Source organism: Phacochoerus africanus, chromosome 2, assembly GCF_016906955.1.
Source record: "Phacochoerus africanus isolate WHEZ1 chromosome 2, ROS_Pafr_v1, whole genome shotgun sequence".
Lineage (NCBI taxonomy): Eukaryota > Metazoa > Chordata > Mammalia > Artiodactyla > Suidae > Phacochoerus > Phacochoerus africanus.
This window is the reverse complement of record NC_062545.1, coordinates 137,900,595-137,914,381: the sequence shown is the minus strand read 5'-3', so window position 1 is coordinate 137,914,381 and position 13,787 is coordinate 137,900,595. Positions and strand designations below refer to the sequence as shown.

Below are 13,787 nucleotides of genomic sequence, written 5' to 3'. Positions count from 1 at the left end.
CAGCTGGCTTTATGGCAACGCAGCCATGTGTGTGGTAAGGACTCACTAGAAGCCATCATCAAAGTTAGTAAATCTGTTTCTGCTCTCTCCAAGCTCTACTTGCTTAGCCTGATCTGTCCATTTCTCTTACTACCCAACGATTAGAAAAAGAGCAAGAACGCTAAGGAGTGATAAGAGGGAGGATGAGACACACTAGGCAGACATGCACATATACAACAAAGATCTGAAAAAAAAAATTCTAATAGGTATTTTCACAGCCTGATACATATAAGCAAGAGGGAAATCAAGGCTCGTTTAAAAAGTGCTTACTTTCCCATAACTGCCTGTAACTTTGTGCACTGATAGTCTTCTAACACAGCTTTGTATTTTGGATGCTGAAATAGTCATCAGCATAGACTAACTTTGATACAATCACTAAATCCTAAATTCTTCTAAAAAGAGGTCATGGTTAATATAATCAAGGAAAGAGAATAAAATTGGCCTACTTTTGTATTTTTAGATGATTCCAGAACTCAAAATCAAATATATACATATATATTTGTGTATCCCAGTATAAAAACCTTGCTAGTTAAATATCAGTGTGAAAGTCTATAACCTAATGGAAATATTCTTAAATTTCAAATCCTGAAAGTGTTACCTTCTATACAGCATCCTGGATTTCTTGCTACTATAGTCTAAGTGCATACACTGCTCCAAAGATCTCTGGATCATTCTCTTTGGCAGCAGCAGATCTGGGAAATTATGAAAAAACATCCACCAGTATAAATTGTCCTAAAAGACAGTTACACCTATTAACTGTTTGCATTTATTTACACATATAAGTTCCATCATCATATTGATAGAAACTGTTTCTGTTAAAACCCCGAGGAAGTGAAAGGGAGACGAAAGGGGGAGAGAAAAAAAATGGTTTGGTAAGGGCAGAATCAGCAGCCCCAAAACAGTTCAAAAACTATCCTTCTCATAAGGATGATTTCAAATTTTCCTACCTTGTAAAAGGAAGGGAATAAATCTTGATTGGGAAGGAGTTATCATTTATGATTATGTCTTGAACCTTTGCATTGTTTTTCCACTTTTCAGCACTTGAGTGAAAAGAGAACAAGGGATAGTGACTCCCCTTCTGAAGCAAGGCAGGCCTAGGGTTGGGCCAGCTCCAAATCTAGGTCATAATTAATGTGTCCTCCACTGCACCTTTCACCTGGAGCTCAAATGCAGTGCTGAAATGCATCACATTGCAGGTGATTTGCTTTTTCTGAGCCCAGTATGAGAGTAATTTACAAGGGAGGAGACAGAAATGGGTGATCCTTGTAGAACATAGTGTCTTCATATTGCCAAAGAGTCCCATACTTACCCCTGATTAACATGGAAACAAGGGAAATTTGGAGAACTCTCAAGAGGCTTTAGTCATATACTGTAGTTCATACAATATTCCCCACTTTGGCTTAGAACTGAGACCCTTTTGAAAAGGTAGCACTTTTCTTCACGGCAAAGGAGCCATTCATGTCAATGGGTATTTCACAGGTCCTAGGGTCAGAATGTAGGCTGATACTCTTGGGGTAAGTACTAGCCACCCTTCTTAACTGCCAGCATTTATCTGGTTGAAATGGTTCGTATATGTACCTTCATTAAATCTTTACTCAAGCTTTTAATGACCCTTCAAAAAAGTATTACCTTTCTTTCCTGTTTTCTCAGTGCTAAAAAGGGGGCAGCTTTTCCATTTCCTTCTTTCTGTCTTTCTGTCTTTTCTAGGGCTGCTCCCGTGGCATATGGAAGTTACCAGGCTAGAGGTCGAATAGGAGCTGCAGCTGCTGGCCAAAGCCAGTGCCACAGCAACACAGGATCTGAGCCGCTTCTGCAACCTACACCACAGCTCACGGCACGTCGGATCCTCGACCCACTGAGCAAGGCCAGGGATTGAACCCGCAACCTCATGGTTCCTAGTTGGCCACTGTGCCACAATGGGAACTCCCCATTTCCTTCTTGTACTGACATTGGGCCTTGGCTTTTGACTATTTTAATTCTGTAAGAAACCCTAGAATGTGGAAGCATTGTCTTTATTTACTCATTAAGGAACAAAGTCCCTTTTCAACTTGAGGTCTAGACTATAGAAGCCTGAAGAAGTTAGTCATAGAAGCTGTATATTAAAGAATCTCACCATGAAAGTAATGTAAAGGTACAGAAAGGCTACAGCTGTTAATTGTGAGGATAAACGAGTAGTGGATATTATTATGGCCTGCGATGTATTCCCTCCAAATTGATATGGTGATGCCCTACCTCCAGTATCTTATAATGTGACTGGATTTGGAGACCGGGCCTTTGAAGTGGTAATTAAGGTAAAATAAAGTTATATGGGTGAACCCTAATCCAATATGACTGGTTAATTTATAACAAGAGGCGATTAGGACACAGATGACACAGACAACACAGATTAAGATTATGTGAGGGGGTGAGAAGGAGGTCATCTGCAAGTTGAGGAGAGAGGCCTCAGAGGAAACCAACCTGCTGACACCTTGATCTTGGACTTCTAGCTTCTAGAACTATAAGGCATTTAAGGCACCCGGTCTGTGGTATTTTGTTATGGCAGTCCTAGAAGATGAATTCAGATTTGAAAGTGCTTGTGATTTATAGAGTATTATTCACATGCTAGTTATCATCATTTTATTATGAAGAACATACTAAAAATAAGAGGGAGGGAGAAGGGGTGTCATGGAGGAGATGGAGAGTGGAAGGCTGCCTGGACACACAAAAACAATACAATCAATAAGGGTGTATTGAATGTTGAGTATGTGTTAGGTGTACCAAGATAATCAGATAGGCTTTTTTTTTTACCCCCAGCAAATGTCAGCCTGATAAGGAAGGTACTGAAAGTACTAAGAAGCCTGGGGAGAAGGCAGTTACTTCAGCTTGTTGGGTGTGGTGAATAGAGGTAGGGGAGAGGAGAGCTTGCAGGGTTTTCATAAAGAGAGCACATTTAAAGATTCAGAAACTGGGGAGTTCCGTCATGGCTCAGTGGAAACTAATCTGACTAGCATCCATGTGGACACAGGTTCAATCCCTGGCCTTGCTCAGTGAGCTAAAGGATCCGGCCATGAGCTGTGGTGTAGGTTGCAGACATGACTCGAATCCTGTGTTGCTGTGGCTTTGGTGTAGGCCAGCCGCTACAGCTCCGATGTACCCCTAGCCTGGGAACCTCCATATGCCATGGCTGCGGCCCTAAAAAAATAAAAATAAAAAAATAAAAGATTCAAAAACTGGGTAAGACTTTGCCAAGCAGACGACATGGGGGCAGAGGAGGAAAGACATCAGAAAGACACACATGAGGTATGCCATATTGCTGGAAAAAAGCACACAGTGTGATGGTAGTGCGGAAAACACATGGGAGAGTTGTAGAGGGCCTTGAATGCTGTGTGAAGGGAGCTGAATGCTATCATGTAGGCAACAATGAAGAAAAACGTGTTGTTTTTTATTATCTCAATATTTCTTTACTTTCTGCCCTTATGTTTTTCTCACTTTCATTGTACCTCTTTATTCAGATTTCAAGTGCCTTCTCTCTCCCAGTCTGCCAGTTTCCATCAGCCAAACTGCTCCTTAAAAGCCGTCTCTTATAGAGACTTAAGAGATTTTCCATCTACCCCGACCCTTGAAAGGTAATTGATGGCCTGGATGTCCTAGACCTTGTGCAAGTTTTGTCACCGAATTTGATGGATTTTTTAGGGAAAGTCATTTTTGTAATTTGTTAAGAACTGACGATAAGAGTTACTCACAGAGATCAGTCAAAGTATGTTGGGTTGCAAGAAACATTGATTGACTTGGGTGAGCAAAATGTGTCTAAAAGTTGATGTATACCCCGTTCTCTGGCCTGAGCTTATTCATTCCCTCTCTCTCTCTGGTTCTGAATTAAAATAACATCTATCAATTATGGAGCATGCCAAACAGTGTGAAACAAGTTATGAGACTAATTGGAGATACATGCCATTCCTTGGAGAAGTTTCAGTGGGAATCTTTATTGATTCATGTTTATATATCACAGGGAAAAATGAAGGTCACATTCACCCTTTATTCAAAATAAACCTCATCACATGTACTCAAATAGCTACACAGAACCTTTTGACTGTCGTAGGGAAGCTGAAGGACACTGCAGAATATGCATCCAAACAATTAGGTGGTGGAAGAACATGTTAAATGTCTAAAAAGACAGAAATTGTCTTTTATCTCATTTTCTGCTCCTGTGTAACAACGTGAAAATTGGAAGTAAATGTATATGCTTCTCTATCTTCACTACACTAATAAAAAAACTTCCAACTTGGAAGTTTTTTGATGGAGTTAGTTTTTATGTTTTTAGAATTTATTCTTCAACAGATTTTTAAAATTCAGTATATAATTTCATTTATAGAAAGGCCATTCTTAGAGAAGAAGGATAAATGACATAGTTAAGAATAAGGGCTCTGATGTCAGATCACCCTAGTTCAAGTCTCAGTTCTTCAGTTTGTAATGATGTGTTTTAGTCATTTTTATCTCTTTGCACCTTAGAAGATCACTGTGAAGATTAAATCAAATGATGCAGGTAAAATGCATGCTTAGCACAATAATTAGTGAAAATAACAATCTGCTATATAGAAAAGAACATTCTCTGCTAAATGCTGGGCTTCAAAAGTGAGTTGATAAGGAAACCATACTAGATGCCAAATACAGTTGTCATCTACAACTATAACCTCTCTGATCGGTGGACAAGAAATGATGATGATGTAATTGGTAAAACGTAATATCAGAAAAATCAGGAATTCCCATCGTGGCGCAGTGGTTAACGAATCCGACTAGGAACCATGAGGTTGTGGGTTCGGTCCCTGCCCTTGCTCAGTGGGTTAACGATCCGGTGTTGCCATGAGCTGTGGTGTAGACCACAGATGCGGCTCGTATCCTGCGTTGCTGTGGCTCTGGCGTAGGCTGGTGGCTACAGTTCCGATTTGACCCCTAGCCTGGGAACCTCCATATGTCGCGGGAGTGGCCCAAGAAATAGCAAAAAGACAAAAAAAAAAGAAAGAAAAATCAGTCCATGCACAAGTTTCAACCAGAGATTCAGAAGAAGCTGACTTTACACAGTTCTATCAGGGAGCTGAAAGTTCAGAGAGTTTGTGTTGGTAGAGAATATTTTTGAACTCTTGAAGGAAAACATGTTCTTACCTAGGTAGAAAAGGTCATTTTGGGTCTTATTGCCTAACAAAAGGTCTGTGAATTGCAGTATTAACATCCTCAGGGCAGCTTTGCCTCAGACAAAGACATTTCAGAATGGTGCTGTGAACAGTTAGTGTGAAGAGCTCATTCCTCAAGCAGAGTGGTGCCGTTCTTGTCTGGTGGCCTAAGTGCTAAGCCAGCATGCCACAGGGTTCACAGGTACCAGAATAGTGCAGGTGCCATTTTGTCCATATCCATCTCTAACAAATGTCTGGAACTTTAAATGCAAAAAAAAAAAAAAAAATTATGAGTTTTCACTGTTGACCTTGCACAGAGCAGGTGCACAATCAATAGCTATTGAATACATTTATCTACCACTGCAAAGTCAGTTTCCTTGGGGGTAGGACAGGGATAAAGACTCTAGTATCTTGTACGTGTCCGACCCCAAGAACCCACTGTGTGTGGTTCTGTGTTATGTTTTGCCTAAGGAATTCTCCATTATCATACCAAATGGTACCAATGTTAAAATATTTACCAGGTCTCCAAATTTTCAGATTTCTTCATCTTAACAGAAATTCTGCTTTTAACATGATTGAAATGAAAATGTCTTTCCCTAGATCTGAAAGTGATGTTAAGGTTAAGGTTATTTAAAGTAAAAAAAGGAAAGCAACCTTAAAGAAACATTTAAGACCAAATCTAATGCTGATAAAACCAGCAATATCAGAAGGCACATTTGCTATTAATTTGATGATGTTAATCATGGAAGTGAAATATGAGATGCTGACATTAAAAATATGGAGTTGGAAGAAATATTAAGTTATATATTTTATTACTAAATAATAGAAACACAAGAGGAAAACAAAAATCTTTTCAAATATCATCCAATTTCTTAGTACAATAAAAATTTCTCATATGGCAGAATTTCCTCTCTACACTGAGAAATTCTCTTGTAACTAAAACTGTCATGAAGTTGCCACATTAGACTAATGACCTTTAGTTATAATTGGAATAATTGAATTTTAGATTGTCAAGAAAACGGAACTGAAATTCATAAAATTTGCCAAGAGAATAGCTCTTTGATACGCATTTGACAATCTGAAAATATGACAGCTTAAAAAAATGAACCTGCTATTGCATTATCCAAGGGCAAAGCAAGCACTTGAATATTCTTTTTAAAAGCATTTCCTCCATCATGATCTGAGGATTAAAAAATAGCTCAACCATTTTTGTCGAAGTTGCAATACATTTGCTTTAAGTCTTTTTGGAGTAACATTTTATCAGGGAAAATATTTACATGAATCCTGTACCCAATGTAAGGATCATTTATAGCTATCTTATTTTAATCACATCTGTGATATACTCACACCCAATCTCCAGTTATGCAGAGTATGGAAGAAATAGGCAAATTATTTAATGGGATGAAAATTATACTGTATAGGAATTAAATATTTTGAATTTCTGTGGACTAAGAAGAATGAATTTGTTCCTGAATAAATTCCTAAATTTATTCCACATTGAAAATTGTTGACACTGCAGTTGAATATTGACAGAAATAGGGCTGATCAATGTTGAACCTTCAGGGTCAAAGGACTTCATGTTTGGTGTAATAAGCAACTTAGTATAGGTATTATAGTATTTCAGTAAAGTAACAATTATTAAGGGTCAGGCAAGGTTTCTGTTATAAACTTTAATTCAGAGAGGCTTGGGGAGGCATACTTTCAGTCTCCAAAGGCATATGATAGATGATTGAAGCAAGATGATGGTTTGGAAATAAACAAAGAAAGTGAATCATTACACTCAAAGTTGAGGAATTATTTCCATTCTCCAGATTCAAACCCCATCTTTTCTTAACATCTCCACAGACCTTTTATGAAATCTTTAAACCCAGGAAGCTTTAGATGAGAGGTAAATCTCTTTTGAGTTTTTAAGTGGCTTGAAATCTTTACTTTTGAAAATTATCTAGCACATTCAAGTAGGCTATAAATTGTAAACACAACCAAAGGGAGCTCTGTATCTATTCAACCAGATATGGTTCAATGAAATCTCAGAAACACGCTCTACACTTTCCACTTAGTTGTGTGTGGAACGTTAGTAGCACATGGAAATCATTATTTTTTATTCAAACATGCTTGATCATATTGCTTAAGGCTTTGTTTTTCACCAAATCTCACTTTTATGTAACTACAAAATAGTGTTTTAATTATTTACTTTAAAATGTGTGTTGGACATACTGTGATTTCAACTTGAAAAAAGCAAACAATAATGTAAATATAAAATATAACAAATACTTTATAATAATAAAATAGTGATGAAATAGATAATTATGTAGATGTATATATTGCTTGGCCTAGAATTCAACAGCATAATTAAAAAAATAATAATTGAATACATTAACATAAAATTTTAAAAATTAAAATGTAGAAGTTTGATAATGTGGAATTTGGGTTTGAAAGAAAGGATAGCATACCTGAACAGAGGAGGAGGGGCTAAGGTACTAACTCCAGTACCTTCTACCTGTTCTAAGCCCCATATAGTCACAACTTCTGAATCTTAAAATCCTTCCTGGGTAGACACTAAGTGGTCTGCCCTCCTGCGACCTTTCTTCTAGAATTCAGAATGTATAGATACATTCATACAATAGAAGTGGGCATTGATCACTCAAGGAAGAAACCGTGCACTTTCAGTTTCCATTACATTAAACAAAATACTCATTAGTGCTTGGCATTTTCCCAAGCAGACACAATCTAGGTGTCCACTGAGGCCTCATTCTGCAGTTAAGAAGTTTAAAAAAACCTTTAGACATCAGCTAGGGACAATTAAGGGGCGGGTAAAACTACTTCAGGGTAAGAAGCCTGGAATTACTGGAAACAAACACACAGAATATCAACTGCAAACTAGACAAACTATCTCTAAGATCAGTTAGTTATTTAAGGAGAGAAAGACTAAAGATCTCTCTGCTTAATCATCATTACCTTTCTTTAAAAAACTGCGATATGCTTTACTCTGGGAGTATTCAGTCATATTAAACCAAAACCACATCTAGATATGTGGTAGAAAAAATAATCTGATGGAAACCTGTCATCACAACATAATTATTCCTATCATTTACCCATCCAGAAACTAAGTCTCTATATACTAAGAGGTCATAAAAATGTGGGTTTGGTCTGAAATCCATTAAAACTGTTGAAACATGTTTTATTGCTAAATAGCCACTTCCATATCCAAAGCAGCTTCTAGAAAATACTAGAGAGCAACTACTTGCATGCAGGTCAGACTTACAGAAGTATTTTCCCAAGTGTTTCTTTCTCTCTTTCTCCCTCCATTCCCTTGCATCCATCCATTCATCCTTCATCCCTCAATCCTTTCATCCAGCAAGCATTTATTAAGTACTACCTGCCAGGTACTGTGCCAAGTTCAGGGGCTACAATACAAAGACAGTCAATGCTTAGGTGTACATGAAGTTACAGGCTAGCTTCTGAAGTAAATGGTTTTGTGTGGTCTATGTTGTTGTCAGTATTTAAAGTAACCATATTTGAGAAATCCTCATGGAAGACAAGTACTTCAAAAATTTTTGTAGGCCAAACTTCAAATTTAATTCATGTCACTTGTTCCTCACCCTCTGGGTGGGAGAATGGGAAGAAAAGTTTTTCATGGTACAATTTCTCTTATTTGGAGGAGACATTTGTCTTTCTACTTTGGCTGAGATAGTCTAATCTACCTGAAAGTTTTGGGAATAAATGTTAAATACACACTCTTTCTCAAAAGGATGCTGTGTTATCTAGCCACGAGGAATGTATGAAAGAATAGCAAAAGGAAAGAATGTATGCTTCACGTGGAACATGCAAACCTCCATGAGTTTGCCACAACATGCTCTCCCTGACTTTTAACTCAAAGACACCATTCTATCAGTACTTAACACAGATCTTTACATCCCAGAGCTAATAATGCTTCCCAGCTACAGCTGGAAGCATCTGACAAGCAGTGTGTAGTCGGAAACCTCACAGGGGATAAGGTTCCTAATAGTCAACTATGAGTTCAAATCCCGTAAGAGATGCCCCTGGTGTGCAGAGCACTTAACCCTTCGACCAGTACCAACATGACTATTCACAAATTATTGATGTCCCTAAATCCCTGGCAGATTGCAGACAGTTCTTGTATCCATCGAAGCCCAAGCATATGGCCACTAATGGGATGGATTAAAAAAACACATATACACATTCAGTCTTTGCTACGCTAATATAAAGCCACTGAAATGCTAGAAGGTGATTGAACTGGACGAAACACTGTTAAATACATGCTTAGCCTCATGTTATGGATCATTTCCATTGACATCTATCTGCGTCCTTGGTACAGTTTAATTAAAGCTGTCTGGAACAAGTCTGCCCTCTAAATGATCGGCAGAACAGTGAAAAGGTGAAACACGAGGAGGCTTGAGGCCTTTTTTGTAAAGCACTCAAATGACTCTGTGGTTAAGGAGAGCAGCAGGGAAGAAATTCGTTTTCCAAATTAGCTAGCCATTAGGCTTTTCTGTAAGAGAAGGCAAGGCTCCTTCTGATGCCGTCTTGGAATACCAGAAGCTAAGGTGGTAGTACTGGATCTTAAGAACTCAAACTGAGCCGTATTCTGTTACAAAATAGATATCCCTTATTTGTTTGTTTCTAAAGCAGTAAATATTACAGCAGACTTTTAAAAAACATTTTATTGGAGTATAGTTGACTTACAAAGTTGTATTAGTCTTAAGTGTGTAGCAGAGTGAATCAGTAATACATATACATATATCCATTCTTTTTTCCCATATAGGTTATTACAGACTATTGAGTAGATTTCCCTGTGCTGTACAGTAGGTCTTTGTTAGTTATCTACTTTATATGTAGTAGTGTATATATGTTATTCTCATTCTCCTAATTTATCCCTCCCCCATGGTTTCCCCTATAGTAACCATAAATTTGAACTCAAAATCTGTGAGCTTGTTTCTGGTTTATAAGTTCTTTTGTATTATCTGTAGAAAAATTTATTTGTAATTATTTTGCAAAATATAACTCCTAAATGGAACAATTTTGCCTAAAATAGTCTCTTTCTTCAGGTAGTTTTGCAACTAAATGGCAGGAACATCATCTATTTCATTTATTTGCACAGCAGATAGAATACTAGCATGGTAAGTAGACAGCATTAAACAACCAAGATGGTTCTTGAATACCCTTCATGTTTCCAGCACTGTTAAGGTGCTAGGGAAACAAAATAAAGTATGGATCCAGGGCATAAGAAATGTGGGACGTAGTTAAGAGACTCAATCTTAAATTAGCAAATTATATCTACTTCTTTTCCATGCCACTTTCTCCCCTTTATTATGACTTTATTTAAAGAGATTTAAAATAAATTATATTTGCTCTTTAATACCAGAATTAATTGTACATAATAAAAGTATCCAAAGAACTGTGTTAAAAAATTGCATTCATTGGCTTCTCCGCACAAATCCATCAGCCATGATGTGGGCTGATCCTCTTCATTTAATATTTATTTGGTATCCGCTTCATATAGGACACTGTATCCTTCTTCCTCCACTCCCACCCCACATGACTCTGTCTTTCTCTGTTACAACATGTTCATCCAGACTGGTGAAAGGTAACAGTAGCACTAAACAGAAAAGCACTCCTAAATTCATGTAGGGTGCGGTTCTGAAGGATAGATTATCTTAGCCCTGATACCTAACAGAAATTAGTCAGACCTGGAAGATATTCTATTGAAGCAAATAGGTCATAAGTTAAAGTTTATTAAATAGGACAACCTTTCTTGAGTGCTTAAGTGACACTGTGTTGGGAACTCTGGGGAACAGGAAGCAAGTACAAGCATCCTTAACAAACTCAAAAACCAGAAGGATGTACATCCTGAAAGTCACCAAGAAATAATGGTGTTAGATGAGCAAAAACTGGAGACTACAGGGAAGGCTAAAGGACCCAGCTGAATACAGTTGTCCAGCTGTCTTCATGAAGGCACCAGACATGTGAGTTAAGCTGCCTTGAGCCCTCTGGATCAGTCAGCTATCATATAAATTCCTATGAGTGACTCTTGTTAATGCCATATGGAGCAGAACAATTGCTCAGCAGAATCTCACTCAAATTTCCGATTCACAGAATCATGAGATATAAAACAGTGGTGGTTGTGTAAGTTACTGAATTTTGGAGAATTCTGTTATGCAGCAATGTATAACTAGAATGGAGGCAATGTAATAAAAGGAACATGTCATAAGCTCTCAAATTAGAATTATAGTAGTAGAAACTGATAAAAGGCACATGTTGGGGAAAAAGATCCTAAGTTTTCCTTTGTGTTTACAACAGGTTAACCAAATTTTTTTTTTTCTGTACAGGGCTTTGTGGGCTGTGCTGTCTCTGTTGCTGCTACTCAACTGTGTCATTGTGGGGTGAAAGAAGCCATAGACAATATGTAAATTAATATGTATAGCTGAGTTTCAATAAAACTTCATTTATAAAAACAGGCTGCTGGTCAAAGTTGGCTGTGGGTCATAGATTGCTTACCCTTGTTTTATAATGTGTGAGATACTAAGGAAAATTCAACTGGAAATGTGCTACACATAGTTGATGCACAGGAATGGGGCTTCGTGACAAGTCAGGGTTGGAGATGTGGATTGGAGTTTAGATAAATATTCTTGAAGAGAGCCTAGGATACTACTGTTATATCTTCCTAAGTTTGCTTTTACTTTGTTATTTCTTTTAAATGATATTAGGATAGTTGGTAAACACATTAGTGGGCTGAGGGATTACTTGAATCTTTAGGTGGTGCCAGTGAACCAGGGAGTTTATAATCTGGAGACATCCAGAGGACAAAATCAAATAGATTTTCAGATATATTAATAATGGTCCTGGGTCCATTGTCAGTGGTTTTCAGACTTATACAATTTCAACCCAATGTATTTCATGAGTAAGTTGGACTATTCTAGAACCATTTTTCTAAGTGTGGGTAATATCCTAATTTTTAATGTATATCACATTTATGATTTATTTGAATAATTATAAGTTTGGCAGTATTTCTTGCTTATATTTGAAGTGCATCTATAACATTAATCTCCAAGTATTTATATCCCAAACTATCCTGAAAAGTCAGTGGTTATTTTCCACAATTTATGATATGTTGAAGGCATTTTATCATGCTCTTTACTGTTATGTCATGGTAAAAAAGTGTGACCTTTGAAGAAATAAAACAAGCAGCTTTTAGTTCTCCTGCATATCTGTTAAGTTTATGGATATTTATTTTAGGCTTTATAAAAATTCTATCAGGCAGCTAAACAATTTAGACTCACACAGCATGTAAATTCTAATAAACAAGGGCTCTTTACCCTTCCACCTATTGCCCTCCATGTGCTTGGTACAGGGTGCAGCTATTCAGAACAAATACTGATAGTCTGCTTAAAATCCTTACTATAACTAATGCAGGTGTGCAAGAGTGTTCTGGTGAATATTCAAAGGTTTTTTTGTTTTTGTTTTTGTGTTTTTTTAATCCATTTAAGACAAAGAATGGTTTGAACATTTCTGTTTGGGGCCACAAAAAGAGCAACCTGGGTAAGAAGTGAAGGCTTCTTATGGTTCCTGCATTTGATAAATACAGACCTTGCAGCATTGCCTCACAGACCTGTGATCTCAAGCCCTCACCTTTAGACTTCTTTCCTCCTTGAGAGAAAAATGATTAGTAAGATCTTTCTATTAGATACGCTAGCAGTTTCTGCTAGAAAGAAGTTTTTAATAATATTGAATTTCAAAGAATATGAGGCAAGGCTTGATTCTAGACACTAAGACAAATCCAGTTTAAGCTGATGCCATAGCTCTAAAGAAGGGCCATCTGTTCAGCTCTAATAGTATTTTCTTTTTTTTTTTCACCTTTGTAGCTTAGTTTTAAACCCTGTCTGGGACACCTGCTCGATGTGAAATGATACTGGCAGGTCTCAGTCCATTTGTGGCTAGCTGAAATTTTCCATCTTCCTTTCCAGAAAAATGGTCCATAAGGAAATTAAGTGAAAAGAGTGAGATGTCACACATGGATTCACGTGTAGGTGTGCTAGAGGCCTAGATAATCTTCCTGTGTGAAAAGTACAATATAAATTCAGCACTGGTTCATTGGTTCATCCACTTTGCTTCTCAGCAGCTCTCTAACACCTGAGGTCTCCTGTCTCCTAAAGATGATGCAACTTTAGGGATATCTTTTTACTATTCTAAGCCCCTGCACAATTTGAGCTGAGATTGTAGCATGGCTTGAAATTGGCTGTGATTTGCGGCTTCATTTAAACAGGGACGGTGTATGAAAGTAGTGTAAGAGGTACATGTTCTGTGCTTTTTTACATTATGTAAATAGATCTAAAGTCTCCAGAAATAACAATTAAAGAATATTCAGAGTTATGAGTAAACAGATTAGATGCCTTCAGACCACATACTACTCAAGAGAAAAAGTGTACACCATAAATTACTATAACCCAAGGCAATGTTCCTATGTGGTATGAATTTTGATGTCAAAAGTCAATAAAGTCTTTTCCATATAAATTTAAAGCCACCAAAAAGTTCACTGAATTTACTAAATACACAATTAGTTTCTTGTTACAGATAATTTCTATT

General features: G+C 37.3%; 1 long non-coding RNA gene across 2 annotated transcripts in view; it reads left to right on the top strand.

The window, feature by feature from the left end:
* The window catches only part of LOC125119591 (uncharacterized), a 116,572-nt gene extending 104,945 nt beyond the window's left edge, over positions 1-11,627 (top strand). The window contains exons 3-5 of one of the 2 annotated variants that reach the window (XR_007133122.1): positions 3,531-3,644; positions 10,253-10,324; positions 11,534-11,627. This is a non-coding gene — a long non-coding RNA (uncharacterized LOC125119591). The remainder of the gene's footprint in view (positions 1-3,530; positions 3,645-10,252; positions 10,325-11,533) is intronic. The other variant, XR_007133123.1, reaches the window with a different exon arrangement.
* Positions 11,628-13,787: the final 2,160 nt, after the last annotated feature.